The sequence below is a fragment of the Bombina bombina genome, chromosome 4 (genome assembly GCF_027579735.1).
Source record: "Bombina bombina isolate aBomBom1 chromosome 4, aBomBom1.pri, whole genome shotgun sequence".
NCBI classification, from domain to species: Eukaryota; Metazoa; Chordata; class Amphibia; order Anura; family Bombinatoridae; genus Bombina; species Bombina bombina.
The window spans coordinates 746390157-746405396 of record NC_069502.1 but is presented as its reverse complement, the minus strand read 5'-3'; the positions used below and the strand labels follow the sequence as shown (position 1 = coordinate 746405396).

Below are 15240 nucleotides of genomic sequence, written 5' to 3'. Positions count from 1 at the left end.
TACATTACCCATGATGCTTAGGCACTATGAAATCGCCAAGGTTCCCCATCCCTGCTCTAATGCATACAGCATTTTATTATTACACTATTAGAAGCAACTGCAAAAGGGTTAAACACATAGATAAAGTAAGCTCTGGACCAACAATGCACTACTGGCCCAGGGCTCAATATAGCCTTTGAGCAAATCAGGGGAGCAGATGGCCATGGCAGCCAATTACCAGTCTTGTTCAGCTGAGGATTGCAGTGCATTGTAGTACAGAACTGACTGACTATGTGATGAAGTTGTCTGCGGGGCTTAACATGTAGTTTTGCTCAAGTAATAATGCAATAAGAACATTTTCTAGCACATTAGAGCATTTTAATATTGCTTCTTTTAATAGTAACCTAATATTGAGTTAATTAATAATAATAATAATAATAATAATAATAATAATAATAATAATATAGTGCTTTTCTCTTGATTGGACTCAAAGTGCTTTACACATTGTACATTTACATAAGAGGCATCAAAGTTAGAGTTTTTATTATTGAAAGGCCTGAGTGAACAAGTAGTTCTTGAGCCTTTGTTTTAAAATGTCCAGGGAAGGGGCTTTCACATTGCTGGGAAACGGCTTCCATAGAGATGGAGCAACATATTTAGCTTCAAGGCATGTGCAAATCAAAGACTGCAAATTGGGACACAGGGAGTGGAGGATGGATGTCACATGGCAGAATGTTAATTGGCCAGTTAGTATCCTTGCTGCACCATTTTGAAGAGGATGGAGTAAGTTTTCTAGAAGACCATAATAAAGTTCATTGCAATAGTCCACATGTGATGTCACCAAAGCATGGATGATTGTGAGAAGATCATCTGCCAGAATTAGGTGCTGGATGAATAAAATTAATGAGGCTTGGGCTGTGGTTGACATATGATGTTTCAGGGGAAGTTCATTGTCAAGCATAACAGCAAGCTTTAATATAGTTATGCGTTTTGATACTGCACATTCTAGGCCAATTAATTGACACTGCTGCAGATTAGTTTTCATCATGCCCATCACAACTACTTCTGTTTTATTAGGGATTAGTTTGATCCATCCCAGGAGATCAGCAAGAGATGTATTGACTGTTTCTATTGGAACATCTGATTTTGTCTTCAAGGAGATGTATATTTGTGTTGTCTACATAATGATACCGCAGGCAATTTAGCCTTATGATATATTCCATTGGCATCATATACACTGCAAATAATATGGGAGATAAGATGGAGCCCTGTGGGACTCCACACACCAAGTGGACAGGTGCAAAGAATTGTTCTTGAGATAACACTATCTGGGTCCTGTCAGATAGAAAGGATTTGAAGCAATTTAAGGGCATTACCACTCAGCCCAAAGACATCCTGCAGGTGGATTAATGAAATCACATGGCCCACTGTGTCAGATGCATCAGAGAGGCCAAGGTGGATTAGTAGAGCACTCACCCCTGTCTTTTGCCACCAAATATATTGAGTTAAACTGCTAACTGGTATCCTAATCAGGGCAGGATTTCTCATTACCCAATGTGAGCAACTGCCCAAGGAGAAGCTTTTCCCCAAGTGTGCCATGCTGGCAAGTTAAATAAAAAAAAATGCAATACATTCTCAATACATTATCAACTAAAATTGAGGGGAATGTATAGAGTCTTCTAAAACAGACATATCTCTGTTGGCAAATATTAGTTCATGCAAATATAAATGTCAACATCAACAAGCATAAATGGGTCAAAAAATTCTGGGAAACCTGCGTAAGGGTGCCAAAAGAACAAATCCAGATTTGGTTATTATATAATTGATATGAAAACCTCTAATTTATTTTTAGATCTGGAACCAAAGGGCTTCATCCATAAAATATAGCAATATCAAAATGAAAATATTGTGATATAAGAAGTAAATATTGGAAGTTTTAGACAATTGTTAACCCTTTCGTGACAGGGTTAAAGTGTCTACATCGGAACACCTGTTCCGATGTAGACAAATTGAAACTACGCGATCGTGCATACGATCGCGAGATTTCAATTATTGGATCGCATCTGGGGGGCGTCCCTACAACCCTAGGAACGCCCTCCAGACCGCGATCAAGTCCTTGAAGCGCAGAAGGCTTCAGGACAGCCGTTTGATATGACGTTCTATTCCGTCATAACGGCTTTAAAGCCCAGTGTAAATATGACGGAATAGAACGGCATAACGGCGTTAAAAGGTTAAAAAACTTTAAACATTGAGACTGTATTCTTACAGAAAGACATTATGTGTATTTTCATGTTTTTTTTTTCCAATCTCAAGGATAATTCTGTGTCCCAACAGCCAAGATGAGACTTCCTGAATTAAAGGATTATAAACGTTTGCAAAGATGTACATATGATAAACACATCATTTGAAATATTATATAATATTAATTCAATTGCACCCACTTGATCTTTGAAACGAAGCTTCCATCAGTATAAAAATATATTTATTTTTGACTGTGATGTTTAATTATTCAGCCCCATAAAATGATCATTTGTTCACAAAAGGTATTTGGCCAATCATAGTGCATTACATTTAAATATTCATTAGTGATGTGAGCACTCCCGAGTGCAAGAGCAAATAAATTCAAGATAATCATGCATGTGCATTTACAAATGTGTTCCTTTGCTTCCTCTTCTGTGTTGCTGCTGAGGCTACGCCTGTGATTTTACTCTGGTCACATGAGCACTATGATCATGGCGTCAACTTGCACAGGAATAGTATTATTGAATAGCTCAGGCATGCTCTCCCGGTATTGACTTACAGCAGAGACCCCAAATTGCCCAGTGTGATTGGTCTAAGCAAATTAGACCCACACTGAGTTTGGGTATCGGCAATTTTTATAAGAAAATAGCTGAGAAACCATAAAATACAAAATAGAAGGTATTTGACCATATTACCTATTTAAAAGGACACAGGAATGGTTGCATAGAACTTTTAGCGTTTTATATCCCTTTAATTTAAACTTGCTTAAAGGGACAGTCTACACCAGAATTTTTATTGTTTTAAAAGATAGATAATCCCTTTATTACCCATTTCCCAGTTTTGCATAACCAACACAGTTATATTAATATAATTTTTACCTCTGTGATTATCTTGTATCTAAGCCTCTGCAAACTGCCCCTTTATTTCAGTTCTTTTTACAGACTTGCAGTTTAGTCAATCAGTGCCTGCTCTCAGATAACTTCACGTGCATGAGCACAGTGTTATCTATATGAAACACATGAACTAACACCTTCTAGTGGTGAAAAACTGTTAAAATGCATTCTGAAAAGAGGTGGACTTTAAGGTCTAAGACATTAGCATATGAACCTCCTAGGTCAAGCTTTCAACTAAGAATACAAAAGGAAAACAAAGCAAAATTGGTGAAAAAAATAAATTGAAAATTTTTTCAAATTACATGCCCTATCTGAATCATGAAAGTTTATTTTGGACTAGACTGTCCCTTTAAAGAAATACACAAATGGCACAGTAACACTGAGAGTGGTAATAAAAAAAATTTAAGCAACTTTCTAATTTACTCCGATTATCAATTTTTCTTCGTTCTCTTGCTATCTTTATTTTAAAAGCAGGAATGTAAATCTTAGCAGCCAGCTCATTTTAGGTTCAGCACCATGGATAGCGCTTGCTTATTGGAGGCTTACATTTACCCACCAATAAGCAAGCATAATCAAGGTTCTCAACCAAAAATGGTCCGGCTCCTATGCATCACATTCCTGCTTTTTAAATAAAGATAGCAAGAGAACAAATAAAAATTGATAATAGGAGTAAATTAGAAAGTTGCTTAAAATTGCATGCTCTGGGGCCCGTGTTTCTGGTGAGCCTGCAGGCTCCCCAGAAACAGCAGTTATGAAGCAGCGGTCTGAAGATCGCTGCTCCATAACCCTCTGTCCGCCTGCTCTGTGCAGGCGGACAGACATTGCCACAAATCAACCCAATTGAGTACGATTGGGTTGATTGACAACCCCCTGCTGCCGGCCGATTGGCTGCGAATCTGCAGGAGGTGGCGTTGCACCAGCAGCTCACAAGAGCTGCTGGTGCAATGCTGAATACGCTCTCCGCATTTCAGCGAGGTCTATCGGACCTGATCCGCACTGTCGGATCAGGTCCGACAGACCGTTGTTAAATGGGCCTCATTATCTGAATCATGAATGAAATAAAATGTCCCTTTAAACTAATACATACACATTTGTAACAAGTTTTTGTAATATGGTTTATAATGATCAAAATCAAACCTTGTTCAACTATGGGCCAGATTATAAGTGCAGCATTATTTAACACTCCTGTTCAAGTGTTGACTCTGCTAGTAGTAAGCTTTTTGCACACGTCAGGTTACACTTGTATTACAAGTTGAAAGTAAACAATTTTTGCTCACATGCTAACCCGATTAGCGTGAAAAGTTGAACTTACAATATTGCGTACATGCGCAATAAAGTATTCCCCATGAAAGTCAGAGAAAAAACTCACACAAACCCCACTGCATATTCTCAAGTGCACTAACCCGATATGAAAATATAAATATTTCACATTCCATGTTCTTTACTTACAATAATGTGTTCTATTTATTCCTAAATATATATATATATATATAGTATGATGGTATTTTGGTACAATATATATCTATACATATATATATATATATATATATATATATATATATATATATATATATGTATATACACACACATGATTATATATAGATATAGATATATATAGGAATATCTATTTAAATATACATACAACATATTCTACTATGTGCAGAACATAACACTTAAATATGAATACTGCATAAATATGCTTTTACATGTCTTCATCTACTTAAAGGGACAGTAAACCTTAAAAATAATGTTATATAATTCTGCACATAGTGACAGGAGCGAGCTGCACTTAGTGCTATGGCGCGGTTGGGCCGGGCTGTGACTATACAGCTGGCCCGATGCGCTGACTAAAAATAACAGACCCGCTCAGCAAAGAGCAGAGAGCGGGTCTGTTAAAGCGCCGTATTTTAGCAAATTAAACAGTAAAAAATGATTTTATGGCTATAGCACCTAAATAATGTTATATAATTCTGCACTATGTGCAGAATTATATAACATTATTTTTAAGGTTTACTGTCCCTCTAACTGCAAAGGGCTCCAATGCACTTATATACTGTATATGTCTATATATGTGTACATATGTATTTAAGTGTTTATATGTGTATATACTGTATGTCTGTAAATGCATACATACACACATATAAATACATATGTTTACATATATAGACATATATCTATACATACATATCCATCTTTAGACATGTATCTTTATGTATCTCTATGTTAAAGCCCTTTGCCCACTTTTTTTTCCTAACACCTGAGACCTTATATCTTTGAGCCCTTATAACTTTTGTGAGCAATATTTTTTTTTAAATAATTTTTATTAGATGGTGTTGTTATGAGTGTAAGTGTATTTTGTAATGCATTTTTGGTGTTTTTCTGAGGACACGCTAACCCTACGAGTACGATCGTTAACTTGAATTGTGCTCAAGTGAGTGCATTTACTTTCAACTTGTAATACCAGCGGAATTTACCCTGCATGCACATGGAAGCGAAAAACCTAATATCATTTAAGCACAAATGTTTGCGCTTCCCTCGTAATCTGGCCCTGTATAGGGAGAATGTGAAGGTTAAAATAAGCATTTTGTGGAATAAAATAGATTATATGTTTTCCCCTTGACATGATGCTTCTGTAGGGTGACCATATTGCCGCTTTAAAAAGGGACACATATGAAAAATACATATGCCAGGGCTGTTTTCAGGGCTGTTTAAAGAAATGCTTTGTATGAGAACACTGACATATGTATTTTTCATATGTGTCCCTTTTTAAAGCAACAATATGGTCACCCTATGCTTCTGGGGGCCACAATTGAATGCTGCATGAACCAGTTCTATCAACCACACCCAATCCTGAAAACCATCTAATACTCTTAAAGGGACATTGTATTGTAAAAATTAAAAACCACCTAATGATCTTAAATGAATATTATATTGTAACAATAAGATTGTCTCATTTGTTTGAGCATATCCATTACAATCTGTCAGCTCATCCATGCAAAGTGCATCTAAAGGCTTTTTTTTTTTTTTTTAGATAGAAAGCCATTCTGATACATAAAACAATTTGCATATGTGGCACAGTAACACCCCTTATACTTCTATACTTTGCATGGGGACAAATCAAAAGCAATAAGAAAATACTTCCAATCCCCAGATCACATGCTAATAAACACAACATACAACACAAAATATATGAAGAGTCTAGAAGGTTAAACATTTGTAAGTGTTTAGACTGATTTTGCTGTTGTATCATATTATAATTATTTGTGTTTAAAGGGACAGTAAAGTCATAATTAGACAGTCATGATTTAGACAGAGAATACCATTTTAAACAACTTTCCAATTTACTTCTATTATTTAATTTGCTTCCTTCACTTATTATCCTTTGCTGAACGTTTTATCTCGGAAAGCTCAGGAGCATCAAAGAACCTTGGTTCTAGCTGCTGATTGGTGGCTGAATATATATACAGATTGTCATTGGCTCACTCATGTGTTCAGTTAGAAACCAGTAGTGCATTGCTGCTCCTTCAACAAATGATATCAAGAGACTGAAGCAAATTTGATAATAGAAGTAAACTGAAAAGCTGTTTAAAATTGTATGTTCTACCTAAATCATGAAATACATTTTCGGGGGTTTCCTGCCCCTTTAAGTTCAACTGCCAATTCTTCTTGTAAACTTGACTTGCTTAGAAAATGCGAATGGAGAGGAAACACAACTGCTATCATTTTTTTATGAGAATTCAGATTGGTTGGTATAAAGGTTTATTTGTTTAACTCCTGAAAAGTGCTAAATACACAGCAACACTTAGGCATTGATCATTGCACAGCCGCTTATTGGTGGCTACATGCATATGTCACTTCTGATTGGCTGTGTCCTACTCAGAGGAGGCAATATATTATAGCTACTAACTACAACAACTTTAAATATGCATTTATAGGGGCAGTAAACATCTTGTAATTACAAGACATTTCTGTTGTGTTGCTGTATAATAACATATCAGCCAAGTCTTTGACTTTTTTTTAAAAAAATTAACATCCTTTTTATTGCAGTGCAATCTGGGCTTTAGTCTACAGACTACCAGGGTAGTTAAGGTCATAAAGTTAGTATAACGTGAATTGTTTTGCCGTTGTTATCTGATAAAGCTAATAGGGACAGCAGAGTGCTTTCCAAGCTCTGAAATATAGAAATTGCTCAATTTTTATAACTAAAAAACTTTAAAATGGGGCAAAATAAATAATGAAAATATACTGCAAATTTCTTTCATTATTCATAAACTAAACATCTTATATAAAAATATCATGGTGTTTACTGTCTCTTCAATACGTTTGATGGGGTCAAACAAATATTTGCTACAGACGTACTCTAATGATAGAGTATTTTTATCATTACTCTATTAAACTACAATGTATGTTCAACTTCTGTAATTATTTCTCAAATTCTTTTTAGTCTTTAATGCTTAAAGGACCAGTCAACACAGTAGATTTGCATAATCAACAAATGCAAGATAACAAGACAATGCAATAGCACTTAGTCTGAACTTCAAATGAGTAGTAGATTTTTTTTCTGACAATTTTAAAAGTTATGTCTTTTTCCACTCCCCCTGTACCATGTGACAGCCATCAGCCAATCACAAATGCATACACGTACCATGTGACAGCCATCAGCCAATCACAAATGCATACATGTACCATGTGACAGCCAACAGCCATTCACAAATGCATATACACTTATTGTTGCACATGCTCAGTAGGAGCTGGTGACTCAAAACTTTTAAATATAAAAAGACTGTGCACATTTTGTTAATGGAAGTAAATTGGAAAGTTGTTTAAAATGGCATGCTCTATCTGAATAATGAAAGTTTAATTTTGATTGAGTGTCCCTTTAAAGGTATACTAAACCCAAACTTTTTTCATTAATGATTCAGATAGAGCATGCAATTTTAAGCAACTTTCTAATTTACTCCTACTATCATTTTTTTCCGTTCTTTTGCTATCTTTATTTAAAAAGCAGGAATTTAAAGCTTAGGAGCCAGACCATTTTTGGTTCAGTACCCTGGATAGCACTTGCTTATTGGTGGCTACATTTAGTAAACCAATAAGTAAGCATAACCCAGGTTCTCAACCAAAAATGGGCCGGCTCTTAAGCTTTACATTCCTGCTTTTAAAAAAAAGATAGCAAGAGAACAAAGAAAATTTGATAATAAGAGTCAGTTAGAAAGTTGCTTAAAATTGCATGCTCTATCTGAATCATTAAAGAAAAAAAAATTGGGTTTAGTGTCCCTTTAAGGGGACACTCATTACTTTGAAAATCTCTGTACAAAGAATATATCATTCAATTAAATTATAAACATTTATTTTCTTGAAATATTTTGGTTTTCTTTCAAAACAAACCTTTTCTGTAAATTCTATGTGATCGGTGTGAATCAATCTAGGATCATATACAAAGCCTGTGGAGATAAAGGTAATCCTGAAAGCCCTATTTGAAATATATTAGTATTGGTGTCTCTGTGCCAGTAAAAATAAAATGAATGTTTTGTAAAATGTTTGCACTACTGGGAGCTAGCTAAATACATCTGGTGAGCCAATGACAAGAGGAATACATATGCGCCACCAATCAGAAGTTAGTTCCCAGTAGTGCATTACTGATCATGAGTCAGCCTAGATATGCCATTTAAAAAAGAATACCAAGGGAGGGATGCAAATTAGGCCAGAAATAAATTGATAGGTATGCTCTACCTAAATCTTGAAAGAAAAATTTGTGGGTTTAAAGGGATATGAAACCCAAAATGTTTCTTTCATGATTTAGGTAGAGCGTACAATTTTAAACAACTTTCCAGTTTAGTTCTATTTGTTTCATTCTCCTGGTATCATTTGTTGAAGGAGCAGCAATGCACTACTGGTTTCTAACTGAACACATGGGTAAGCCAATGACAATCAGTATATATATATATATATATATATATATATATATATGCAGCCACCAATCAGCTTCTCCTGAGCTTACCTTTCAGCAAAGGATAACAAGAGAAGCAAGTAAATTCAAAAGTTTAAAATTGTATGCGCTGTCTAAATCTGGAATGTCAAATTATGACTTTACTGGCCCCTTAATTATAAAGTGAAGAATGTATTGCTATAGCACACTGCCATTTTTTTTTTTTATTTTTTTTTAAATGTTAGATTTAATAATAATAACTTTGATGTGAAAAATAAATTAACACCTACTGAAAAAATCTACTTCATGCCAAGATTTGTTTCAGTAGCTGCCTAACAGGATTGTAAAGAGAAGATTAACATTTTGTAGAGATGCATAAACTCAATTTCTTGGATGCACAAACCATTAAAGGGACATAATACTCATATGCTAAATCACTTGAAACTGATGCAGTATAACTGTAAAAAGCTGACAGGAAAATATCACCTGAGCATCTCTTTGTAAAAAAGGAAGATATTTTACCTCACAATCTCCTCAGCTCAGCAGAGTAAGTTCTGTGTAAAAAGTTATACTCAGCTGCAGCCCAGCTGCAGGTAAAAAAAAAAAAAAAAAATATGAAGAAATGAACAGCAGCAAATCAGCATCAGCAGTGCTGAGGTCATGAACTTTTTTACTGTGATCTCATTTTACTGTGATTTCATTGTAAACTTCCTTAAACTGAATAGGGAAATAAGATGAGTGTGCACGATGCTCAATCCCTTAGCTGTCCCGGGACAGACATACTGATTTGCTGCTTAGAAGTCCTTTACATATTATATTTTAATGGAGATTCCTTAAGAAAAAATTGCATTTGCAATAAAAATTTAAATAAATAGTATATAATTATAATAATAATAACTAATGTGAGCAATATCTAGTAATACTGTAGGTCATTGACCAATCAATATTTAAACCCCTTGTTATTACCTTCAGTTAAAGGATTACTTTCTGTTATAATTTTTAAGCTAAACAACTAACATATTAAAGTTAATAAACATTAATTAAAACCTACTGACCTATATTTTCTCCAAAACGAAGTTTCATAACGTTCTAAAAGTTATATCTTTTATTCGCCGATGATGTCACGTTATCCTGCCCACTATTTTCAGCACTGAGTGTTCAAAATACTTAAACCAATAACTTTGTGTTTAAAGCGCCATTTTGAAACCTAGGTATTGTAAACGGATTGGTACAGAGCAAATGATACCCACGGAGTGGGTTTGGAAAACAATTAAATTTGCAGACAAGATTTCTGATATACGGTAGAGATATGTTAATGAAATGCTATTAATAAAAAGCGTATTTGGGGTAGTTAGTTAGTAACAGGCATAGAAAATATTTACTTACAGTGGCCCTTTAATGTCACTCGATTTTCTTTTTGTAAGTATTTCTATGCTTTTAAACTGTCATTCTATATTTTTATACTATGGACACCAAGAACTGTCTTGATTATGCTTATATAAACCAAAAGACATACAGAGATGTAGGCTGACTGATGATTAGGAAGACACAGACAGATAGACAGATAGATAGACAGACAGGTAGACACAGACAGATAGACAGATAGATATGAGAGATAGATTTATCAGCAGGCTTTCGACTGCATGGTACAACTTACATCCACAATATCACACTCTTGCTAAACAGCCAGCATCTCTCTAGAGGCCTGTCTAGTTCACCACTTGGCACCTCAGTTTCCTGTTAAATGCAAGGCCATATTAGGGTCAGGAGTTTGATTCCAGCCTCATTCATCTTGTCAGTATAATTAATAACACTGTCAGCTCATTCCCTAAAGCAGAAATGTAATAGTCCCTACGCCAATCTTATACTTTGTATCACTATTCAGTTATAATTTACAGCATATACAGTATATATTAATCAATCATACTTTTTTTAAACTGCATCTAAATATTTAAATTGTATTTTGTAAAAAAAAATAATAGCAATAACATCTACTAAATGTAATTTAATTTACTGATCATATGTTGATATTTGACAACTGTAAAGAACATTAGCATCATATGCTTCAATCATTCTGCTGAGAAATAATAGGGATCAAGTGGTGGGCAAGAAATGATCCAAAAAAGGGGATAAGTAAACCATCTATGAAATCTAAAAAAAAAATGAAAAAGAAGAAAATTGGTAAATTGGACATGGTGGTGCATAAGAAAACTTCAGATGAGTGAGCAAAATCACAAGTACTTCCTAAGTTAAACAGTTCCAGCTGTATTTCTATTTTTTATTAATCTATAGTGGGAGACATAGCATAGAAACAAAGTGGGGATACAAGTGGCAGGTATGGGGTGTTAGATAAAAACGGCACTGAAAAGTGCCTTTACATTGTGGTATACGGGGAACTGTATGTACCCTGTAAATAAATATGTATATACTTATATACATATATATTTATGTGTTAATATGTTGTATACACATATATAGACATTAATATATGTATATATTCATACACAAAAGAAAAGATAACACTTGCGCTAATGACCTAGCATTTGGCACGGATATATTTAAAATGAATACGGATAAAAGTGGATGAAAAAGAAGTGGGTCTAAAATAAGGAAAGAGCATAAACAATGAAACATTCAACTGATAGCAATAAAACAGTGTAGCCTAAATTGCAACAGTGTACCCAATGTACTGTAACAAACAATACAATTAGTTAAAGGGACACTGAACCCAATTTTTTTCTTTCATGATTCAGATAGAGCATGAAATTTTAATCAACTTTCTAATTTACTCCTATTTTTTTCTTCGTTTTCTTATGTGAAAAAGTAGGCATCTAAGCTTTTTTTTTATTTATTATTCAGCACTTTGGACAGCACTTTTTTATTGGTGGATAAATGTATCCACCAATCAGCAAGGACAACCCAGGTTGTTCACCAAAAATGGGCCGGCATCTAAACTTACATTCTTGTATTTCAAATAAAGATACCAAGAGAATGAAGAAAATTTGATAATAAGAGTAAATTAGAAAGTTGCTTAAAATTTCATGCTCTATCTGAATCACGAAAGAAAAAATTTGGGTTCAGTGTCCCTTTAAGAGAAACAAACAATTGGCGCACAGCAAAATGTCTCTGAATATGCCAACTTCTATTCAAAACAATATTCAGTTGGTGACAAAAGGAAATACGTTGCATCATTCAGCTTTAGTACTATTCAGTGATATAGTGACAAGGTGAAAGGTAACTTTTCAGTATGCTCCCGATATGTGATGGTGATAGAAAAGATATTTCATAGGCTTACCAGACGTAACCCCAATAATATGAGGTAAGTGAAACCTCTGACCTCTGATGAAGAAATATATTTCTGTTTTAAAGGGACAGTCTACACCAGAATTGTTATTGTTTTAAAAGATAGATAATTCCTTTATTTCCCATTCCCCAGTTTTGCATAACCAACACAGTTATAATAATATACTTTTAACCTCTGTGATTATCTTGTATCTAAGCCTCTGCAAACTGCCCCTTTATTTCAGTTCTTTTGACAGACTTGCAGTTTAGCCAATCACGGCCTGCTCCCAGATAACTTCATGTGCACGAGCACAGTGTTATCTATATGAAATACATGAACTAACAGCCTCTAGTGGTGAAAAACTGTTCAAATGCATTCTGAAAAGAGTTGGCCTTCAAGGTCTAAGAAATTAGCATATGAACCTCCTAGATTAAGCTTTCAACTAAGAATACCAAGAGAACAAAGCATCTGTTACAATATAACACTATTGGCATTTGTCTTACTTTTTCACATATATGATACCGGATGGTTTCCATTTGATACAAGAGTGTCGCTGACATCTTTTCTCAAGACACAATAAAGGCTGAATAACACAGGAGAGACCGGGAGGTGATATCAACTGTAACCCAAGTGTGTCACTTACCTCATACGATTGGGGTTAAGTCTGGTAAGCCTATAAAATATCTTTTCTATCACCATCACATATTGGGAGTGTACTGATAAGTTGCCTATGAACTTTATCTTTCACCGTGTCACTATATCATGGAAGCTAAATAGTACTGAAGCTGAATTTCCTTTTGTCACCAACTGAATATTGTTTTGAATAGAAGTCGGCATATACAGACATTTTGCTGTGCGCCAATTGTTTGTTTCTCTTTACTAATTTTATATATTCATACAGACATATATTTAACATCAGCTGCTCATTACTGCGTGACTTACCCCCTTCACTGCACTAGGTTCTCATGCCCTGGGGCCTATCTATCAAGCTCGATGACCCGTGTTTCTGGCGAGCTTGCAGGCTCGCCAGAAACAGCAGTTATGAAGCAGCGGTCACAAAGACCGCTGCTCAATAACCTGTCCGTCTGCTCTGAGCAGGCGGACAGACATCGCCAGAATTCAACCCGATCGAGTAGGATCGGGTTGATTGACACCCTCCTGCTGGCGGCCCATTGGGGGCCTGCTGGTGCAATGGTGAATACGGAGAGCCTATTGCTCTCCGTATTCAGCGAGGTCTGGCGGACCTGATCCGCACTGTCGGATCAGGTCCGCCAGACTTTGGTAAATAGAGGCCCATGTCTCATGGCATGAGAATGAGGCTACCACTTCCATGCATTGCTAACTTGTAATACCAGTGCACATTTTTGTGTGCTAAAGCAATATTTTACGCTCCACTTGCAATCTAGACTTTAATGATCTGTTTTCTACTTAGAATATTTAACCCTATAAACATCCTAAATTTCAGTATTTTATTCCTTGCACTTTAAAAGCCTCTCTCTGCACTTTTCTTTATCATTTCTAGAATAACTGTTTTTGAAGCTAAATGTTCTAAGTGTTAAAATAGTTTTTTGGGTAGATTATCAAAATGCTCCTGCTTGGAGTGAAATCTATTGCAGACCCAACAGGAGCAGACCTCATTCTGAGAAAAGGAGCAGAACCTGGAAGTCACCACAATCTACAAGTTGACTCCCCTAGAAAGTTAGGCAGCCCTCTGAAACGCAGAGTACCTGGTACTAATACAAATTCTGAATTAAAAGGACATGAAACCCACATTTTTTCTTTCATGATTCAGATAGAGAATACAATTTTAAACAACTTTCTAATTTACTTCTATTATCTAATTTGTTTAATTTTCTTGGTATCATTTGTTGAAGGAGCAGCAATGCACTAATGGTTTCTAAATGAACTTATGGATGAGTCAATCACAATCAATATATATATGCAGCCACCAATCCACAGCTAGAACCTAGGTTATCTGCTGCTCATGAGCGTGCCTAGATAAACCTTTCAGCAAAGGATAACAAGAGAAGGAAGCAAATTAAATAATAGAAGTAAATTGGAAAGATGTTTAAAATGGTATACTCTATCTCAATCATGAAAGAAAATTTTTGGGTTTCATGTCCCTTTAACCCTTAGATTTCTTTTGTTTTAGTATACATTACTTTTCTACCTATTCAATAAGTGTATCAAGACTTCTAAACAAATGTCGCTGGCATACAGCTAGTGAGGAAAATTAATGAGACTTGACGGTGTAAAATGTATATAGAATAAATAGGTAGATTGCGGGGGAAATTCAGAAATACTCCCCTGTCCAGCCCAAAGAAATTCCCTGTACAGCCCACCCTCCAGAAAAAAATACACCGAAAAAGATGCACAGAAAAGTTAGAACGTACAATTAAAATTTGTAGAAATCCCAATTATAAATGCAATAGTACAAACAATGTACACAAAATCTAGTACAACATTTAAAACTAATAAACTTTAAAATTTACAATCTAAATATATATATAGGCCACCATAAGATTTGTTGTTTTAGCAAAGTTTTAATAACCATCAATATTTATTTTTCTGTCTCTTTATTAAGATACAAACAGAAAATACAGGAAATATGTACAAAAAAATATAAAAAAAAATTCAGAACAAAATGGCTTCTTCGGGCTAATACCAGTATTTAGTCTGAAGACTAGCCAGAAACACGGCCCTTCAAGCTCCGTACGGAGCTTGATAAATATGGGCCTATGATTCTTTCAGCACTCCCCACAGTTCTTCTCTGGTTGTATTATTTATTTCTCTTCCAGGTGATCCCAAACTGTCTCTATAATATTTAGGTGTGGAGGCCAGTCCATGACTGTAAGTGTTTTTTATGAGCTATATTTTGCATTAATAGTGTGCATTGGATCGATAACATGCTGGAA

General features: G+C 35.1%; 1 protein-coding gene across 1 annotated transcript in view; it reads right to left on the bottom strand.

Moving 5' to 3' along the window:
- Nucleotides 1-15240, bottom strand: part of THBS2 (thrombospondin 2) — a 130133-nt gene that overhangs the window by 92273 nt on the left and 22620 nt on the right. The window lies entirely within an intron of this gene.